The following is a 21195-nucleotide window of genomic DNA, read 5'->3' as shown; positions in this document are numbered from 1 at the left end:
GGAGGAGATTGCAGCCGTAGATGTAAACTTAAAAACTTATACACGACCACGAATTAAACCCGGTCACAAATTAAACCCGAGAGGCATTTGTGTTTTAATAATAAACTTAATGAAAATGGCCCAAGGCTACAACATGTGTGCGTGGGTGAGATGGTTCAAATCAGATCGACAAGCGGGCCCATGTTTTTGTGTTGGTTGGACCTCATTTTTGCCTCGATTCTTGCACGTCCGAGTTTAATCCGCCTCATCCTTTTCGTGTCCACTTTGGGGCCGTCAACCCCATCCCCCCCCCTCCCTTTTCTTTAATGCTATGTGTCACTTAGTGTCATGGGCATGAAATGAACCTTTTTATTCATTTCTTTTGTAGTAAAATATGTTGGACACATATGTTTGATTATCAGAAAAAAAAACATCAAAGGGGGAGAGAGAGAAAGAGGGCTATTTGTTTCCCACAAGCCTCTCCCTATTACCTCCACCCTTGCATGCAAAAAAAACACACACACACACACACACAAAACACAGTGTCTGTTCCCAACGGTAGAGATAAACAAGACTTTCTCTCTGTGTATAAAGGTTGATTCCCACACCACATCTATTCCATTCACACCCACAACACCTACTTTATGGTGTTTCCATCCTCATCGCTACACACATATCCATTTGGCGCAACCTCCCTCTCTTCCCCTTGGGACTAAGTGACACCCATATTAAATGCGAGTTGGAGTAATGGGATGATGGTCTAGGTTGAGGGGCGGAATCTTGAGGCGCACTAAGCATGGCCCCACAAAAAACGAGGCACAGTAAGCTCGGACAACGGGAAAAACAAGGCGCGCTGCTGGGTTTTGAACCGGTGGCCTTGCAGTCCAGGTTGAGGGTCGCATAGGCTAACCACCTCACCCACACACGCATCATGTATGCTTAGACGTTTTTATGGCCTTATATTGTGAGGTGATATGCATTTCCCAAGCTGTCCAGGTTTAGTGCCCGTCCAGGTTTAGTTTTTGATTTGACTGCTGCAGCTGCGATCTCCTATGCTTTTGCGCGTGAGCTTCTCCACCTTTGATCCCATTGCCTTCCCCTCTTAAATATGGGTGTCACTTAGTCCTGAGGCTCTCTTCCCCTCGAGTTCCTCCAGCTCGCTGTAGGTGTACTATCCTAGTGGTAGTACTTCACAGTTATTACAAGGAATCCTCTTAGGTTCTAGAATTGAATCCCTGCCCCTCACCTTGTTTACACCAATTCCTTCTCCCCCCTCCTTGTGCATGTCGTCTCCACAACTTCCTCTTGATATATTGCCTAGCCCCCATGTCGCCTCCTGGCCCCACGGCTCTCTTGTGTGCAAAACTATCATGCAAGAAAGAAGCGTGACAATCGGATGCAATGTGAGCTGCAACAAATCTTGTCTGCAAGGCAGCATGGCAAGAAAAAGAGAGAGTGAGTGTTTGCCACCACACTAAACTCATGATCATGCATTACTCATGCTCATGTGTTAAGGGAAAGAGGGATAGAGAGGCGTTAGGTTCTGTTACTCGTCCTTGGCAGATCGTTGCAAATTTGCTACTGTCAAGGGCTTTTGAAGTCCTAATCTCCTACTCTACTGCTCTTGCATGAGTGCACAAATGTGCTTCCATCTCAAAGCTCCATTCCCTACAACATGTTGCCTACGAACCCACGAGAGAAATCTCTTTCTCTCTCTAGCCCATTCTGCCCTGCGCAACCCATGTTTCCCCCTGGGTGAGCGCAGCCCTTGGGAGGGTGTTAAGACCTTAGCCCTATCCCCTTGCCTCAGTTTGACAGGTTGTTGCCGCTGCTGATGGTGCTGCTCACTTCGACTGGGCAGTTTGACACGCACCTCACCTCCGTTGTAGGAACCCAACAAGAGGAGCTGCAGAGGGCTTCTTGGACGCACCCGGCAGCAACGCCACCATCGGCCACTTCGACCGTACATCAATATTCCAAGCAAGTTTAGAGAGAGCGAGCGTTTGCTGCAAAATAATACAAATTAATAGGGCTTAACACAAGCCCTCGATCCCACCACTCTGTTAGACAGAGTTTCGAGCAACATCATTCAACTCAAGCTCCGATTTGGTCCAATAGGAACAACTTTCACAAGCCGCATTTGTAGCATCAATGGATTCCTTTAGTACCCCCATCTCTCGCAAGAGTTTTCTTGCGGTGGCAGCGGCGCCAAGGAAGGACCCCATTGTCCACCAAGAAGCAAGGATCACAACCCTTGAAGCTCAGATCCAAGAACTCATCAGGGAAAATGAGCCACTCAAACAACGTCTACTTAGCTTGAAAATGCGCAGGAAGAGAGCCAAGCTCTGCTTGCAAAGGCTCACGAAGTTGAAGTCTCCATCACCAAAACTGTCATGGCGGATCAGAAGGAGTCCCGTGAAGCAACACACAAGAAGATTGATACCAAGATATATGTAGTTTTACAAGAATGCCAACTACAAGAATCTCTTGGCTTCAAGGTCAAAATTGGGGGCCTTCACCCATCAGGGTGCACCGACGAGGAAACAATCACCAAGCTCAATGACATTCTTCAACCTATCCACATCAAGCCCGAAGCAACCTCTTGGATCAACGACACACATAGGCATGTGTCACCTGAGCATTACATTCTCACTTTCAAGGACAAAGACGAGCGGATGAAGTTGCTTCAACAATCTCGACTTATCAAGGGAAAAAAGCTTTGGATCGCGCGTTGAAGAACTAACCACAAATCAACTCAAGAATAAAGCAAGCTAGCTCAAGAAGATGCATAAAGCACCTAAACAAGGTAAATGGGCTGTCTATCGAGGTGGTAAATCAGTCATCCAAGAGTTTTGAACTCCCAGATTGGCTTCCCATCACCGGACCCCCCTTAGATTTTATTTTTTTCTTTTGGTATTTTCCCCTATCGATGGTCCCTCAGACCTTAACTGATATGTATTCCATGCTCTCACTCATAAGAAATTGTTGTACTATTTTGTTTTGGTCCCATAGGTCATATTTGACCTTTGTAGACGATAAATCTCTCTCTCTCTCTCTCTCTCTCTCTCTCTCTCTCTCTCTCTCTCTCTGCGCAAATCAATCTCTCCCCATCTTTGACCACCCGCCTTTTACGACTACCAAAAGAATCTCTCTCTCTCTCTCTCTCTCTCTCTCCACACGTGCCCTCCTCCCCTTTTTTACTCCCCATTTTGCACTTCATTGGAGAGTGGTATTTTCTAAGATACGTGTTAATGAAACATTGTGACCAACTTACTTGTGTTGAAGATATTTCATATAAGGTTTTGTAGACAAACTAAGTAATAGGACTTCCATGTTATGATTTAATATAGGGTAGAGCATGTGGATAGACTAGTGTAATATGTATGGTCTATCAATCGCTTGATGTCACACATGGCTTACTATATGGTTTTGTCATGACATACCATATAATCAATACAGAGTATGTTCCTTTTCTCTATGATTCATAAGGCAAATATGTGATATAATCATTTCAAGTAGCTTACTAAGAGTTCACTATATCTATCTTGTTTTGTAAATTGTAGATGAAGGTGTGGACTCTGATACCAAACAACCACTAAATGTTGTGTTTGCTAGGCCACAACATGATGAATTAGGTACAAAAATCCATGATGATTCCAATCACATTTTCACAAGAGAAGTTGACCATGCTTTTGCACCAGATAAAGATGATTGATCACACATAATAGATATATATGTACTAGGCATGAGACCCAATATAGGTTCCATTTCTTAGTGCCTATGGATTTCTATGTACAGGTAGACATTTCTACTCATTTTATACATTCTATGTGTGTTTATTGTACATGTTTTTAGTAATAAAATATGACGCTTAACCATACAGTAACGACACTACCACCACAAGTGGATTATAGTTCTATAATCCTAGTTTCTGTTGCAAATGATCTCAAATCACATGCTATTACATGTTAGAAGTGAGCAACTGAATCATCAACATACATCTATTGGTCACATTCATTAAAGATTGTGAGCCCTTGGGAGAGATGGATCATATATATAATCTATGGTACAGGTTCTAATTATTCCTTATACTAGTAGCAATCTTCCATTTCTTGAACCTTTTCATAAGGGTACATATGACCATAGAGATACAATCTCTTGGCATTCCCAATGTCTTCCGGTTGGTTGGGAATATGGTGCAAGTCATGGCCTCTAAATAGTACATAGCACAAGATTATGCATGTTCCAAGTCATAGACTCGTTACCTCATGGTGTAGTTTACAGCTACAGCTGATGGAGAAATTTTTGTAGCGATATCTTTAGTATGTCCACTTCTGGAATGTGGGGTAATGCAACATTTATCAAAGAGTAGGCCAGCACCTCATATTGTTGGATACACAAAAAATAGAATACCTCTATAGATGTGTCTTCTAATAGCATTCTAAACACAAATCATCACCAAAATCTAAACGAAACAATCTTCCAAACATCCTTATCACAAATACCTGTGATCCTTGGAGAACTTTATTAGCTCATTGTCAATGGTTGCCAAGCTCCACCATATCAATGATGCTAGCAAAGCGAGAACCATAGACATAAAAATTGTAAATATGTGGGACGTAGCTGACCTGACTAGTGCATGGAGGCTACAAGAGATAGCTAATCTCTTGGAAAACACAAGTCTAAATCGTTCCTACCTATCTCAGTCTCATATGTGTGTCAAACATCAGAAGCTACTTTCCTTACAGTGCAAGCTTCTACTGATGATTTAGTATAGCTACCAGTGTCTGAATGCAACAAAACTTTATGCCTATCATGAGCAGAGTATTCTTGACACTCTCGTGTAGTCAAATGTCATTTTAGACACTAGGACAAAATTATATCTAAGATAAACAATGTATTTTATGTAAGTCGGTTTCGAAATTTGAAGCACTCTATAGCTTCCTGTAGGCATGCTCTACCTTTTCCTAAGGTTGCAAACTAGTTTTGGTGTGTGTATGGTGCATAGGGAGAAAAATCATTTTGTAGACAACACGACTAAAATCACACTTTCATAGCGAGAAACTTACAGTAAATGAGGAGCTTTCACTTGTGAACGTGTTGGTATGCTCAGAATAGCAATTCCATGACGTATTAGAGAGACACAAATATTCAAAGAAAACACTAGACTCACATTGAGCTTCTACAGAGAAATCTTACTTTCATTATCCAAAAACCTAGGTTTTTAATTATAAAGGTTCGCTTTTATACCTTAGCCAAGGTTCAAAGAATGGATTTTTAGCTATTTGGGCTCAATACAAGGCTTAGAAACTGCATATGATTACAAACATAGGGGGGTCACGGACATAGGCCAAGGGCCGGCTGCTAACTGAGTAGTTTTTCCTACAAAGTTTAACCAAGGGAGTTGATAATGTCCATTTTAACCAAGGGGTTTGGATTGAAAAGGAGACACCTAGGGTTATATGTGCCATACTACTTGAATTTCACTGATTTTCAATTAGTGTTCCTATGCCTTTGCATGTGGGAAATTTGGGCACGTGCATTTGACTACAGGTAAGTGAACACTATGTTCAACCTCCAGGTATGCATATGATTTGGTTTCTTTCCATTTTTTCGTATGCTTTGCTTGACTTTTTCAAATTGGGTGAATAAAATTCTATGTTTTCCTCCATTTTTGCTCTTCAACGAGATGACAAGGTCACATAAGAGCTAAGAAATTTGGGCTCACAATAAATTTTTGCATTCCAGAGTTATGAACCCACTTGTAGTGCTTGATTTGGCACATGTTGTCACATGGGATACAACATGGTCTAAGAACTCAAGGAGTTTGGTTTGCCAATGTGGAGCATGGGTAATGAGAGTCTCTCTCACGCATGTTGCATGCGTGTTTACAATTACCTCCACACCCAAGTACATCGTACTTGAAGGGTGTTTTTTTTAGACATCCTTACCTGAGACACATGCCACATGTGGAGAATATGAGTCTCTAGGACAGACATTGGCACTGCTACTTCAATTATGTGTCGCGATGATGTCCCTAGGTGTTGGTCACGTTTTCTTTCTAGACCATTTTGAGCACGACGTATCATGAGCAATTTCCGTGGCCTAAAATTGTCAGATACTTGGAATGACTTGCTAAGATACAAGTGATACTAAAGAACATTACAAGTTACATTAGCCAGTTACTTTCATGGAAAGTGAGAAGAGGTACTCTTTTGGGTACATCTTTGTTGTGATAACTCGCTTAGCATGTCCATGTGCCTTCTACATGGAGTCTACACACTATGACTAGATAGAAACCAGTAACACAAGATGGTTGCAAATGCACAAGAATGTGGAAAATCAAGATGTTACTCTTGGTTTCATTGCACCTCCTATCGAACCATGTTTCGGTTCAGCAAATAGCTGGATCCATGAAGGATGCCACTGTGGAAACCATTAGTGTATCATCACTCTTCTTTGCGAGGACAAAAATGCTTCTCCAAGGGGGGAGTAATGTCAGGCCAAGGGCCACCCTGGAGGTCAAGGACCGGCGGGCCAAGGGCCCGACTACTAAAGGAGACAGGATCCTAGGGACAAGGCCTATAAAGGGAGGCTGGGTGGAGGATCGAGGCTAGGCAGTCCCAAGGTTTCACAAGCAAATTCAACAAAGGAGATAAAAAGGTCATAAAGAGATTTGGATTCCTAAGTCTTCCAATGCTCTGAGTCAAAAGCCAAATGCCAACAGTGAACAGAGGCCTACAACAACATCAAAGACTTCTTACAAACAGGCCCAATTGGAGAATCACACAAACAATGGAGTCTTCACATTCAAAAAGGGACAACCCAACCAACACAAATACAGATTCAAAGATGATAAAACAGGTATGGCAAAAGAAACCTTCAATGCCAACTTGGTCCTTCACTAGTCCTCTTTTTGAGGATTCAAGCTTACTTTTACCTCAAGAAATGTGTATAGTAAGTACAAGAATGTAGAAATTCAAGTTGCCAGGGTGCAAAAAACATTCTTTGGCATAGTCAGAGTCGAGCTACCAAGCCATAAAATGAGTGAAGCATTAGTCCCAAAGCTTCAAGTTCTAATAAACTATGTGCTAAGAGTTGTAGTTATTAGACTTATGCTCAAGCTGGAAAAGCTGAGCATATCTAATTAGTGTCACTCATGCTGGATGAATTGAGCATAAGAGTCAAATTCTATTAACTCGCAATTGATGGAGTGTCGTAGAGTCCAACACTCACACACAACACAGTAAGATGAGAGCACATATCCTTGATAACAAAAACCATTCTTAAAAGGGTGTCAGCTTGATAAGCCATGTCATATGCTTTTATAGCCACACTGTCTTTATGAAGAACCCCTCAAATTTTTTCTTGCATAGCATATTGTTTCCCATGCATTTCTATGTATGCATTGAGGCGATCCAGGGTGGGCAACAAGAGAGGAGGTGCTGCTCAATTTGGGTTGTGGTAGCCACAAGCAAGAAACAAGAACAACAAACTCATAGCCAAACAAGTGAAGGGACACCACCTAGTTGTAGAGCAAACTAGGATGCCAAAGAGGAGAATCTCTGAGGAATACAAGTGAAAAGGAAGGGTACACTATCACTAATACCAATTCTACAAACACACATACACACACAGAGAGAAAGATTTGTGGAAGAATTAAGCTTTAATTTAAATGATTGACGCAGGTGTATAAACAGCTTGCAGGAGAGTCAAGAGACACAATTAAGTTTGATGATGTTGAAATCTAAACATTATCTTAGGGTTATGGGAGCCCTCTCACCATACAACCCTCTTATAATTTTCTCTCAAGCAATAAAACAAACACAAGAGCTCTTGAGTCACATACAAGCAAATACTACAAATAAATCTCAAAATGAGAATGCGTCACCTTAAACCAAATGAGGTGAGGTTGCCAAACATGAATCAAAGAGAACGCAAATTATTGATTAAATTGATGTGCAAGAGTAGGTACAACTTTGATTGGAAGTTATAAATCAATCACTCCCTTGCAATGCTACAACTAGCTCAAGAACCTTTCATATACACCACAAGTAATGGTGTATAGAGAGCTCACTCTCTCTCCCTAAAACTAAGATGTGAATGATACACTCAAAGTAGTGAGCAGTAGAGTAGAGATGATGCCATTTAGAAAGGGAAAAGAGTTTTATTTATAAGTGAGAAGAGCCCTTATTAGGATTATCTCCTGAACAAAAATTTAGATAGAAAGTCATGTTTATGAAATTTTTATATTATATTCTTATGAGAGTGGGACTCTCTTCTTTTTTGAGTCACATGGATGTGGTCTCAAGAACAGAGAATTATTGAGGTAAAATAGAGAAGATTCTAGAGAGGTGAGTGATTTTTGTGTGAGGCTGCCTACTCTAGTAGATAGTAGAGTGTGAAATTTACAATAAGAGTTAGTCATTAGTGTTAGTAGTTTGTAGTTAGTAGGATGGGGTAAAGTTACATGGCATATGCATTTAAGGTGCATTATATGATTTATACAATGATAAAAAGTAAATAAATATTAAAATATACACAACTTGATGGAAACCACAAGATGCAAATAAAAGTTTTCACCTATCTCCTCTAGCGAGAATGAAGCAGTTGTAGAACTTTGTCGGTGTAGTTCTTCTGACCATGGAAAAGTTGAATTTTCCATGATCAAACTCCTCCTTTTGTAGATCTTGAGCTTGGTTATTTGCTATTTTTTTCTCTTTTTGTGAAAGGATGAAGAGGTTATAGAATTATGCGTTTGATTCTAGAGAGATGATAATTTTGAGCTATGGAGTAATGGAGAGATGGGAATGGTGAAGAAGATGAAAGAAGCCATGAAAGTTATAGGTTTAAGTGAGGGATGGAGAGGAATGAGTCTGTGTGTGTGGAAGTAGGAGAGAAGGTGATAGAAGACTATGGGTTACTTGTGAAAAAAGTGGGCAGACTGGGGTCCACTCAAAAGATCCTATCTACCAGTGGTTGTTCCAAAAATTATCAAAATGTTTGAGGTGATTATTCAGCTCTTGGTCCATATTTTTTCTTTTTACCACCACGTCAAATTTGGAATGGAGATGGATATAAAAAATCCCACCAAAATGCCTTTTTCTTCACAAAAAAGTCTTCAGTGGCCCCCCTTTTGTTGAATTTGCATCAGGACCCAAAGGTGAGCCCCTTTTTGCATGTGAGAGCATGACCTAATAGATTTCTAGAGGTTTGAAAACATGCATGGTTATGGATTATGCACAAATATAATATATGGATATGAAGGGAAAAGAACAGATTAGTATATAATTAATTCATGGAATCTAGAATAGTGTCAGCTATATATGTAAAATAGATATATAAAAATATAGGGAATCAAATGAGGAGGGTCCTCTTTTTTTTATTGATGTATATTTATTTACAAGAGATACAGAAAAATACCTGTAGGACATAGGAATTTAGTGAAAGGCAATGACTAATGGTGAAAGGTGTTTTTGAGGTTTTTCCTTCGAGTGGTTTCACATAAAAAATAAGAGAATCTTGCATGAAATGATTTTTTCAAAGCATACATGGTACGAAAGATCATGGTAATGGTGAGTAAATGTATATAGCATACTTTGATAAATAGCACACACATAGGTAGAAATATTTAAATAAATACCAAAATAATTATAATAAAAAATTTCTATATCTAGGCCCTATATACAATGAGATATTTACAAGCAAATGGACCATAATATATTTTGGTTTTTTGTTTTATTTATTTTTTTGGCTCAACTAGCTCAATGACTAGCTAGATGAGGGTTTTAAGGAGATATAGAAAAAGTCCCCTAACTCACACACGCCTATGTACAATGAAATGGTAGGGATATCCACAATGTTTGAGTAATTTTGGTAGGGCGAGGTAGCTCATTATGGCAATTTGGATAGCCAAAAAACGGCTATCATCATATAGGATGTCCCACCATTTGATATATGCATTAAACACTCTTTTTTGCTTCCACCTATGCACCTTGAGTGGACTACAACATGGCAAACCAATGTCCATCATGCTACCCTCTCATATTTGCTGCCGTTTTAATTTATATATATTAGCAAATTATCCCTTGAGTACTTTATTAATATTTCCCATGCTAATAAGTGCTCCAATAATGCGCGTATCCCAAAGGAAATTTTTTCCCACTCGGTTTTTTCCCTTTGGTCATCCAGGTATTAGATCCTCATTATTCTACTTCCCTTATACATACTTTTCGTAAATAAACATCAGTCTCATCATTATGCTATTAAAACGGACCAATGAAACATCATCTCTTACATTAGACATATTCAAACCAATGAAGATGCTGCAACAAATTGAATCTCATCAACAAGTTCAACAACAAATGAAGACAATCAGCCCATCAAAAACCTTCCACAGCCTTCACGGACACTTTTCAATAGTGCTGGAGGAGGATGGGCACTTGAATCGGAAGGGGTGAGTGTTAACTGAGTCGACGTCAGTTAACAGAAGCTGATAAAGTCTTGAGCCTTATGTGTGCACATCAAAGATCAACAGAAAGAAGCAGTGAAGATTGGAGTTACACATTTTTACATTTTCCAAAATGGACATGTATTGTAAATTCCCAATTTATTTCAAGCCATTGTAATACTTTTAATGTGTTATGGGCTCAATGGGAGTTACAAGATGTAAAGAACGCGTCAATAATTGTGTCTAGGCTGTATATTTAGTAAATGGTGGAGCCCTAAAGGCCTTGGGCACCCGGACATTGCATATTTTTGCCCCAGGTATATAAGGAAGTGTGTGAAAGAAATTAGGGTTCTCAATCTCATTTGTTGAGAGCACTCTTTGATGAGAGATATTGAGGTGTGTGGCTATGGAGTCCTTGAGCTTCTCTTTACTCGCTCATGTGACTTGGTTAACACTAATCAATTCTTAATTCTCTTTCACTACGCCTCTCTCATACTTCTTATGATTGCTAATGATGCTTTGATTAGCTAGATTGTAACTGATTAGTGGTTAATGCCTCTCTAATCTTGTGTCATTGCCCTCTTTGGCTTGTGTGTGCATGTAGGTTTGATTGGAATCTTTTGATCGATAGATCTATGTGTGTGTGCTTGTGATTAGTGTGTTGCATGGTAGGATAAGTGTGTGTGCATCTTGCAATCATTAGTGTGTGTGATTGGGTTGATTGGAGGTGAAGAGAAGTGGATGTGGAGATTGCCAATCATCGTGGCTTAGCTCCTCCATAGTCCAATAAGCTCACCTCATAGAGTCACCATTCGTGCTGCATGATTAGCTCACTAATTGTGTGAGTGTTTACATGCCCTAGCCGGGTAGCTCATCCCTCTGGATTGATAATTTTGCTGATATTGGAGCTATGCAACAATGGTACCCCCAACACCCTACCTCTTTCTTAACCATAACAGAAGTATCAGTATAAGTGAGTAAATCTGCTAGGGTAGCCCGAGTACTCTCTTCTACCAAAAAGGTGAACTGAAACTCTTGGAGTTCAAGAACCCATTTCATCACTTTTTTGATATATTTGAATTATTGATCAATTGAGGAAGAAATGAATAATTGGTGAGAAAAGTGAATGACTTTTGCAACAAGTAGTGTTTGAATTTTTTGCAAGCATAAACCATACTAGTCATCAGTTCAATTTCAGAGTAAATTGTTTCATGAGGAGTTTTCACTCTGCTAGCATAATGAACCGGCTTCATATACTAAGATTCCTTCCCTTTTGCAACAACATGGCCCCAATGGAATCATCTCCCACTGATGGGTTAACATAAAACTCATTTTCCCAGTCAAGAGCTTGCATAATGGTTAGTGTACTCAAAACTTATTTGACTCGATCAAAAACATCTTCACAGTCACGAGACCACTCCAAGTGATTGTTCTTAACTACTTGTTGCAATGGATACAATAGTTGTGATGCCAAAGGTATGAATCGAGACAAATACTATAACATTCTGTATGAAAGTGACCAGTTGTTTGGTATCCTTTGGAGATTACAACAATAATAAAATTCCACTTTTCTCTAGGTCTGCTTCAATCCCATTTGTTGAAATCACATGTCCAAGAAGCTTCACCCTTGGCTGTGCCAAGCGACACTTCTTAGGGTTCAATTGACCCCCGCATTCATCATACCTTACAAAAGTCATTTCAAGCTTCTGAACATGCTCTTTCCTTGAATTGTATACACAAAAATCATCTATAAATTCTTTGACAAAATTTCCAAGGAACGGGGTAAGGACCCAATATACTTCTCTTTCAAAAGCTCCAGGTCCATTTGTCAACCCAAAAGGAAGGCATCAAAAGCAGAACCAACCCCATGGCGTGATAAAGTTAGTATTTTTTTTATCTTCAAGAGCAATAATAAACTGAAAATATAATGAATAGCCATTACAGACACCGTATCTTTCAAAGCCAGCCACTGCATCTAAAAATTGATCAATGAAAGGCAAAGGGTAAGGATCTTTCTTGGTCACTTCATTTGATGGCTTATAATCAACACAAACTCTCCAATGCTCGTCTTTCTTTGGAGTGACCACTATAGGGTTCACCCATTCAACATTATCAATCGGCACAATGAACCCTACATCTAGAAGCTTATCCACTTGTTCCTTTAAAGCATTCCATTGCTCTCTACCCATCCTTCTTAATTTTTGCCTTATTGGTTTTGCCCCTTCAACTAATTCAATCTTCACAAGATCTCCCACAAAACCCCTTATTTCTTGATATGAGGTGATGAAAGGATTTGTAAACATGTCTAACATTGTTAAGTACGCTCTTGTTTCTCCTTGTGTCAAATCAATACTCAACATATTTTCAATCAAGTCCTTCACTAATAACTCATGTTTAGGCTGCATCAACTCTTCAAGTTTTTATAACGGCTTGAAGCATTTATATCCCCCTGACACTTGCGGAATTTCACCAACTTCCCTCTTCTCCTCATCCAACAACAAGAATGACACTTCACCCTCATCACTGGAACTGGAAGCAGAGCTACTTTTTGAATCTTTGGAGTTATCTTCACTAGTAGCTTCGGATTCATCATTCTCACTCACATCTTCTAGTGACAAAGGTGGCTTGGTAGTCATATCAAACACCCTCTTTTCACCCTTCTTGCCATACACATAGATTGTGCCCTTGCCCCAATCTTGCACAGCACCAACAGCTCTCAACCAAGGTCATCCCAAAATGAGAGGGAAAGCTCCCGGGCCAGTTGGCATAACATGAAATTTTAATATAAACATCACGTTAAAGACTTGAAGTTCCAAATTCTTAATCAGTCCCAAACACTTTACTTTGGCATCCTGAACCCAAAGCTTCCGCATGTAATGAGACCCGGTCTCTTGACACATGATTGTGTGATCACACAAACTTGAGCACCTCCATCAAAGTAGGTCTCTCCCATGCCCACACCTTTGTGCCAAGCATTCAGCACAGGACAAATGTCGAGTAACTCTTCCATAGCCAACACTCTGACTTGTCCATGCTTTGACTCTTTCTCTAGATTCACTAATGACTTCCATTGCATCTTAAGTTTGGGCACCATATTCATCAATTGTTTAAAAGTACAATCTGCTTTCCTCCCAATCAGGTCTTCCTTTAAACTGTAAGTTGTTTGGCCTTCTCCCAAAGGTATATCTGCCACTTCAAACTATATACGAGGCTTTCTCTTCCTCTTGGCTTTCGTATCTTCACCCTCTTTAGCTTTCCCTTTCTTCATACTGGGACTTGGAGCGGCATAGACCTCCCTCTCTCTTTTGCCTACGGGCATCATATCTGCTTCTTTCTTTTCAACCCGCACAATACCCACATGATCACTAGAGGTTAGTCCTAATTTCCCTATTGATTATCTTGATCTCCTCGTATATCCAATGCATAATCATTAGCGTTGTTAGGAATCTGCTAGGGAAGTGAAAACATATAACTTCTCATCCTTGTTGGCTTGGAACAATAAGTGTTGATATGACCAACTTCACCGCTATCAATTATAACAGGTAGGGATGAACCCCCGATGCTACTCAAAGATGCCTTGTCCACGACTTGCATTAGCATTAGGCTGAGCTTTACAGGCTTGGGCCATTCCTCTCACACGTTCATGACCACGACCACCACCACCTCCAAGAACACTGAGTCCTAGTTCCTGCATCATGGTCATCATGTCTTGCACATTTTGTTGTAATTGTTGCGTATTAGCAACCCTTTGATCAGGTTTGGCTCCAACCTCTGCATAATTTCCCTCATTTTGTGTTAAGTATGGAGCCTGATTTACCCTTGTAATTTTCTGTGGTAAAAGCGCACATTTGTAAGGCCCCCATTATGAGGAGAAGCCATCGTGTGTGAAGGAAAATCACTCACCGGAAACCAAAATTTTCACGGACAAGAATCAGGGGCAACTTTAAAGGCCTCCGGGGCGGAGGCCCCCGAGACTTTTTTTCGCCGGAATATTCCTTTTCGCCGGAATATTATGGCCGGACGGCGGTCGGAAAGTGGTCGGAAAACAACCGGTTGGTTGGCCGGTGGCCGGTAGTCAATGGCCAATGGCCGGTGGTCGGAAGTCAATGGCCGGTGGCCGGTGGTCGGAAGTCAATGGCCGGTGGCCGGTGGCCGAATTCAAAAGCGGCCTTGTCTTCTCAAGGGCGGCCACACATGGGCGGATTGGAGGGTCCGATTTGGACTTATTCGCACAAGGGCGGCTACACATGGCTGTCTCTCATAAGAGAGGGCAGCCCTTTTGGCCTATAAAAGGAGGCCATTTCAACACACATTTTATAGTGTGAAGTTGATGCAACAAGGTGAGTGTGAGGTGGTGAGAGTGAAGCAAGGCGGGAGCTCCATTAAGGGTATAATCCCTTTGTAAACTACTTCTTGTTTTGAAGTACCAAAGCCATTGAGTGGCTGCTTTCCCGTGGACGTAGCCCACATTGGGTGAACCACGTATATCGTGTGTACTCTCTCTCTCTCTCTCTCTCTCTCTCTCTCTCTCTCTCTCTCTCTCTCTACACTATAATCTCGTGTATATAAATTTGTCTCTCTCCATTAAGTAATCTACTCAATTATCTATTTAGCTACGTCTTATTTCCTAACATTTTGGCCACCATTACTTTGCATAGGAACCACTTTCCCATACTCATTGAGTCAGCCTTCCATTCTTTCTCCCTGGTGATAGTGAGTGCTTCCTCGAAGGTAGCGGGCCTTTTCAACTCAACTTTGAACTTCAAACTTTATTTTAAATTTTCCACAAAACGGTCCTTCTTTAACATAGATGGAGGGATTTCATTTCCCAAAGATCGGGCCCATTTATCCCATAAACGGGTGAACTATTTGATAAAAACATCAACACTTTGATTAACCTTTTGAATGTACCCCAAAAATTCATGCCAAACTTCATAAGGTACTTTAGTGGATATGTACTATGCCAAGGAATCTTGCTTCACACGATTGTAGTCCAAAACCACCCATGGAGTTTGTGCTTAGCACTAGCTCTTCATGATTTTGTAACCAAACTTTTGCTTCATCCTATAAAGTATATTCCAACAGCCACGAGAATATAGCTTGGTCTAGTATAGTTCGCAGTAAGCAATTGACTTCCAATTTTTCAATAAAATTCTGTGCATTCTCATTATACAATCCATCAAACTGTGGAAACTCGTCCGCCATGTTTGATTGCCACAAAAACACTTACATGTGACGTCGAAAGATCAAGGGATGTAGATGGATCACTGCAGTACCTAATGTACATCACACTGGGTCACCTGGCCCCCACTGCTTGGCTTCATAAAATCTCATGACCCTCCAAAGGTTGCAATCCAATTATACTACCACCTCAAGTGCTGATCATAATCTACACACACATAGGCGGTTGTCCATAATGACCCACATCCCCTTTATATTCTCTACCTGTAGAATAGACATATTTCACAAGGATTGGAGCATGGGAGCACTTGATCCTTAGTGGGAGACACCAAAACGATGGTAGCATACAAACGACAATAAAAAAGAATGTCTCTATAATTTTTCACAAATCACATCGTCGGAAGGAAAAACTATTACACCATCAAAAACACCTGTGATAACCACCTGTAGAGATTCATGAAAAACCCTTCAAGCATAAAACACACTCAAAATTAGGAGAAACTGAGGACATCATGACAAAGCTCGTCTTGTGGAGATGTCTGTAGAGTAACCATAGGCAAAAAACAGAGAAAAGATGAAAGAGTTATGGCCGCTCGAAATCGGGGGTGTACTCTTTCTGCCTAAAAAATGAGCTCTTTGGAAGTTGTACAGATGTTGCAGCTATTAAAATAGGGGCTTCTTATCTTTTATCCCCCAAAACTTTCTCTCTCTTCTCAGCCGGCAAGGCGCTCTTTAAAGGCATCTTTTCATTGACTCATTTTTGGCTTTTTTTGGGCATAAAATGAAGTATTGGTGACCCATTGACCAAGGGAATGGGGTGGGGGCAATTGTCAGGGGACTAAAATTTGATGCCAGGCACCTGTCCAACTGAGTGTGAAATCCAAAATGTACCCTTTCTCCATCGTGAAGCCCATGAGCCCCTCCATAGCCAAGCCTTGAGAGCTTCTCTCACTTTGATACACCCATAATGGGCTCCCCCTTTAGCCTATATACCCCCCACTCTCTTCTTTTTCCTTCTCATGTGGGATAATTCCCCTGCCACACGGAAACCACCTCCTAATTAATGCTCCCAAACCCATTGTACCCAACAAATTTCAAACTTTTCCCAAAGCAGGAGAGCTTCTCGGACAACCTTTCCCATAGCATTATTGGTTGCTCCCATCATCGAATGGCACACCATAACACACGGCTCGAAGCCCATCATCTTAACTAATTCTAGAAATCTTAAATCTCAGCATTTCCAATTCTAATTATCATGTTGGACCAGCTACCTTTGTCGCATGCACCTGCAATCACTTCTTAAGTTGAGACCGCCCACTTCGGTTACTCATCAAAATATTTACTAGAAACTATGTCTTGGAGACTCGAACACTACAAGAGGCTATTCATATTAGCGACGCTCACACAGCGACGCTAAAAAAACAAATTCCCGATGTCTCTATGAGCGTCGGAAATTTACAAAGAAATTTGCGACGCTCATAGCGACGCCGACTGGGCTAAAAAAATAACAGAGAACGCCCAAAAACTCAGATCTAAGATCTAAGTTTTTTGGCGCCCTCAAGCAAGGAGCAGGTAACGCTCTCCCTCTCTCTCTCTCTCTCTCTCTCTCTCTCTCTTTATTCTCCACACACACACACACACACACACACACACACGAGGAGAGGAAGGAGAGCCAGGTATGCTCCTTCCCTCTCCTCACTCTCATGTTCCCTTCCCCTCTTTCTCTCTCCCTCTCTCTCTCTCACACACACACACATACACGCACACACATAGTGTTTTTGAGAGAGAGAGAGAGAGAGAGAGAGAGTACAAACATAAACAAAAACGCACACACACATACATAAACAAAGAATGCACACACACATTCAGAGAGGAAAAGAGAGAGAGAGCATGCATAAACAAAAAACGCACACATTGAGAGAGGAAAAGAGAGAGAGAGAACATGCATAAACAAAAAACGCACACATTGAGAGAGGAAAAGAGAGAGAGAGAACATGCATAAACAAAAAACTCACACATTGAGAGAGGAAAAGAGAGAGAAAACATGCATAAACAAAAAAATGCACACACATTGAGAGAGAAAGAGAGAGAAACTAATTTAACGTCGTAAGAAACTAATTAAAATTAAAAGACGTAAAGATCTAGCCGACGAGGAGTTGAACTCAAGACCTATTATTCAAGAGGGAAATGGCATAACCAATCTATCATACTTGGCATGGGTGATAGAAAGGTTATACCATTTATCTCTTTTTATTGGTACACACATCCACACACGCGCACACACACAAGAAGAAGAGAGTTATAACGTCGTAGGAAACTATCCTAAAAGAAGTTAAAGATTAGGTTAGATGTAGACTTACGTTAAATTAGATTTAGGTTTATTTAAGTTAAATTAGATTATATTTAGGTTTATTAGATTTACGTTTATTTATGCTAGATTTAGATTTACGTTATATTAGATTAGATTTAGGTCTCCATAGACTGCGATGCCTGCATGAAGCGGGTGAAGAAAGCCCTCAATGGAATATAGGGTATTGTTGCCTTCACTCATGGTGGGCTTCGTCGATCCAAATGTACTGGTGAAATGTCTTCAAAAGATAGGGAAGAAGGTGGATCTTCAGGGCGGCAAGAGTCACTACATCCCCGACACAATGACCATCTAGGCAACCTCTAGTCATTCAACAGCAACTTCAAAGTTAGTAACAAGAGCAAGAACGGTCTAAAGGGCCAATTGCTGTCGTCAGATGTGGATGGAGATGAGGCAGCGTCACCGCCGGAAGTTAACTCTCACATCTTTAGTGATGAGAATGCCAACTCTTGCCGAGTTATGTGAAAAATTATGTGTTAAATCAGTTTTAAGGTTCTTATAATCCCTGTTAGTTTAGTTCTTTGTTTTTAATATAATATAATTTACGTTAGATTTAGATTTATGTTATATTAGATTAGACTTAGGTTTATTTAGGTTTATTTAGGTTTACCCACACACACACATACACACACACAAGAAGAAGAGAGTTTTAACGTCGTAGGAAACTATCCCAAAAGACGTTAAAGATTAGGTTAGATGTAAACTTACGTTAAATTAGATTTAGGTTTATTTTTAGTTAGATTTACGTTTATTTAGATTTACGCTTATTTACGTTAGATCGAGTCCACGTAAGAATTACTTACGGTTTAGGGTTTAGAGTTAGACGAACAGTGAAAAGATCTACTGTGAAAAGATGTTTAGATGCTGTGAAGTGCTACAGCTAGAGAAGAGGCAAAGGGGTTTTGTCCACTACATACAGTATCATGTAGACGTGGGTCTGTAGATTTCTTGTACCCACAAATATAGGTATTGACCAATAAAGACGAGATTATAACCCGGTGGTTCTGATCTCCGTGCACCTCTAGACCGAGGTGTGCGGGGATTGGACATGACTAGAGAATGTGAGGTAAAGAGAGAGAGAGAGAGAGAGAGAGAGAGAGAGAGAGAGAGATAAGACGAAGAATGCCAATAGAATATTAAATTTGTTGTCCAGGTTATAAGATTTTTATCCTCATTATGAGTAGTGATGAGGATGTGGGACCGTCCAACCGAAACACCTATCTCTCAACAAGGGTCTTATGTCCTTGTAATCAATGCAAGCATGCTGTGCGACGGACAAGACGTGTTTCTTTGCAGCACGTTCGCGAATTTGGCGAGTTCGATCCATCTATTATAGATCGAGTTGTTGCCAATTATAACTCGTCGGACTCTGACGCTGGCCAACAAGCAGCAATCTTGCAACCCAATAGACGTGTTCGCAGGCGCTTTGGTCAAGCAGCATATGTGAGGCCACAAGATGTAGCCTCTGACAGCTCGGGGGATGATCATGCAGAGCACATTCCCAACGAGGCAATGTTTGAGCCCGAGATTGATGAAATGATCGAGACGATCATGGATTCAGAAAGGCTTATCTATGATGATATGAAAAGTGAAGCCGATACGCCATTGTATAATGGAGCACGTATGTCTAGATTGAAAGCACTCCTGGTTCTTCTCAACATGCAGGCAAAGTTTGGATGGAGTGACACTAGCGTCACAGTGGTTTTCAGGTGATCTATTACAATTAGTTTACTTTAATAAAACTCTAAATGTATAATGATCTGATAGATTTTTACATGACTGTATCGTATTTTTATGTTGTGTAGATTGCTTAAACAGCACATACTACCAGCTGACAATGTGATGCCAGATTCCCGAGATGAAGCAAGAAAGATTTTGCGAAACTTGGGGATGGATTACAATTCTATCCATGCTTGTCCTAATGACTGCATTCTTTTCAGATTGGAATACATAGACATGGAGAAGTGTCCGAAATGTGATTCCGAAAGATATCGAGTAGATCTCCACGGCAACAACTCGATCTATAATAGATGGATCGAACTCTCCAAATTCGCGAACGTGCTGCAAAGAAACACGTCTTGTCCGTCGCACAACATGCTTGCATTGATTACAAGGACATAAGACCCTGGTTGAGAGATAGGTGTTTCGGTTGGACGGTCCCACATCCTCGTCACTACTCATAATGAGGATAAAAATCTTATAACCTGGACAACAAATTTAATATTCTATTGGCATTCTTCGTCTTATCTCTCTCTCTCTCTCTCTCTCTCTCTCTCTCTCTCTCTCTCTCTCTCTCTCTCTCTCTCTCTCTCTCTCTCTTTACCTCACATTCTCTAGTCATGTCCAATCCCCGCACACCTCGGTCTAGAGGTGCACGGAGATCAGAACCACCGGGTTATAATCTCGTCTTTATTGGTCAATACCTATATTTGTGGGTACAAGAAATCTACAGACCCACGTCTACATGATACTGCATGTAGTGGACAAAACCCCTTTGCCTCTTCTCTAGCTGTAGCACTTCACAACATCTTAACATCTTTTCACAGTAGATCTTTTCACTGTTCGTCTAGCTCTAAACCCTAAACCGTAAGTAATTCTTGCGTGGACTCGATCTAACGTAAATAAGCGTAAATCTAAATAAACATAAATCTAACTAAAAATAAACCTAAATCTAATTTAACGTAAGTCTACATCTAACCTAATCTTTAACGTCTTTTGGGATAGTTTCCTACGACGTTAAAACTCTCTTCTTCTTGTGTGTGTGTGTGTGTGTGTGTGTGTGTGTGTGTGTGTGTGGGTAAACCTAAATAAACCTAAGTCTAATCTAATATAACATAAATCTAAATCTAACGTAAATTATGTTATATTAAAAACAAAGAACTAAACTAACAGGGATTATAAGAACCTTAAAACTGATTTAACACATAATTTTTCACATAACTCGGCAAGAGTTGGCATTCTCATCACTAAAGATGTGAGAGTTAACTTCCGGCAGTGACTCTGCCTCATCTCCATCCACATCTGACGACAGCAATTGACCCTTTAGACCGTTCTTACTCTTGTTACTAACTTTGAAGTTGCTGTTGAATGACTAGAGGTTGTCTAGATGGTCATTGTGTCGAGGATGTAGTGACTCTTGCCGCCCTGAAGATCCACCTTCTTCCCTATCTTCTGAAGACATTTCACTAGTACTTTTGGATCGACGGAGCCCACCATG

This window comes from Adiantum capillus-veneris, chromosome 5 (assembly GCF_014529385.1).
Source record: "Adiantum capillus-veneris isolate H3 chromosome 5, ASM1452938v2, whole genome shotgun sequence".
NCBI lineage: Eukaryota > Viridiplantae > Streptophyta > Polypodiopsida > Polypodiales > Pteridaceae > Adiantum > Adiantum capillus-veneris.
The sequence above is the reverse complement of the archived record's forward strand: the minus strand, read 5'-3'. Positions refer to the sequence as shown.